General features: G+C 41.0%; 1 pseudogene; it reads right to left on the minus strand.

The window, feature by feature from the left end:
- Positions 1–1,446: 1,446 nt before the first annotated feature.
- LOC114709795 lies at positions 1,447–1,810 on the minus strand (annotated as a pseudogene).

Genomic DNA, 1,810 nt, shown 5'->3' on the forward strand with positions numbered 1-1,810 from the left:
GTGTGTGGGTTCACGTGTATCTGTGGAAAGAAGACTCACAGGCATCTTAAGAATAACTCTACCCTTTCATGGCTGCAGGGGGGTCCAGCCTCAGAGGACTGAAGCATTTTCCCTTTGCCCAGGGCATTTTTATTTCTAATAAAAGTGTTTCCGGACCTTTAAAGCAACCTGAAAGGAGCTCCCAGAGATAAAATGCCAAGGGCAAATTCCTTGATTTCTCAGGTACCATGGTTTTCTGGGTTTCCTGAACCAAGTTTTGCATACGCCTTTGATCTTTGGGACTCTTTGATCCTTGACTCTCAGTCAAGAGTCACACAGGGTGATAAGAGAAACAAAAGGTATTGGTTAAACAAAGGATACATTAGGCTAGGTACTTCTCTCTGGAGCCAGGCCAAGAGTAGCTCAGCAGGAAAGCCTCTACAGTTGTTTGTTTTTTCAATCTTGGTCATTCTGACAGATGATAAGATTTTATCTGTAAGATAAAATCTGAAAGTTCTGATGTGCATTTCCTTGATGGCTGATAATATCGAACAATTAAGTGTTCAGCCTTTTTTCTTTTAATTCATAATTACTTATAGAAAATTTATGCTGAAAATAAAGGTTGCAAGTTAGAGTGAAAGCTGTTTTACTTCTGGTTCAGTTTTGCCATCTGGGTGCTCTCCTTCATAACCTCAGTTTGTGCATGTTTGCGGTGAGAAAGGAAACAGTACATTATCTGACTCCCCATTACTTGTGCCCTTAAATTTTCTTCCATTCCTCTTACAGGCAGAATTATTTTTCTGTAAATCCTTGCTCAGTTTTAGCTTGTTATTTTCTTTTTCTACAGTATCCATTCCCCATCTGCTAAGATATTATAATACCATAAGTTAATATTTTCCATACTTTTTTGATATTTCAGGAGTTACTCCAGGTGAGCTATTTCAAAGTACCAATCCTTCCTTCATTATATTTTATTTGACTTAACTGGGGGCAGTGTAAGGAGTCTGTCCTTATTATGTCATCAGCCTGCGACGTTGTCCCAGCCTAAAAAGCACCTCCCACCCGCTCTCGCTCGGTATTCTCTCTGTACTTGCGTTCCGCATGGTTCAGTCCCCACCCCTCCCCTTCCTCTTAATAAAGCTCTGAAAAGGTAACCATGGCTAGTTATTCTTTGCCACCAAGGCCAGCCATGAGCGCTGAACATGGGCCCTCATATATGTCAGAAAAATACTCTTCCACTGAAATATTTTTCCGAACCTCTTTCTACTTTTTATTTTGAGACAAGATCTAATTTGTTCAGATGATTCTTTAACTTGTTCTACCGCCCAAATTAGCCTTCCTGTGGTCTTGTCAAAGCCTCAAGCTGAGGTCACAGGCTTAACCACCAGGATCAGCCCTTCTCTAACTTTTTATTTTGTGATTAACAGAAGATTTATTCATGTAAGAATAGAGTTATCCTTGCCAAACTTAACAGGGCATCTTTAAAGTTCGGTTCAATTTTCCTTCTTGGATAAGTCTTTCCTTTCTGTTCCTGTCTGTTTTGAAAATATAATACCAGAAGATGAGGGGCCCAAATCTTTGGAGTGGATCTGAAACTAGGATAAACATTTGTTGATTTTTGCATAGGTCCAACAAATCAAGGCAGGGTCATCGATGTGCAGTGTGCATTTGGGGGTGTTATACTAAAGCAGATATTCCCATTTAAGCTGGGCCCTCATGCTCAAGCGCTCAACCTGTGCCTTTCAGGTCTCCGGAGACACGTCATACTTGGCTAGTCGAGGGTACTGGGAAGAGTGGCCAAGGGCGAAGGCTTATACTTGGAACCCGACAT

Source organism: Peromyscus leucopus, chromosome 20, assembly GCF_004664715.2.
Source record: "Peromyscus leucopus breed LL Stock chromosome 20, UCI_PerLeu_2.1, whole genome shotgun sequence".
NCBI lineage: Eukaryota > Metazoa > Chordata > Mammalia > Rodentia > Cricetidae > Peromyscus > Peromyscus leucopus.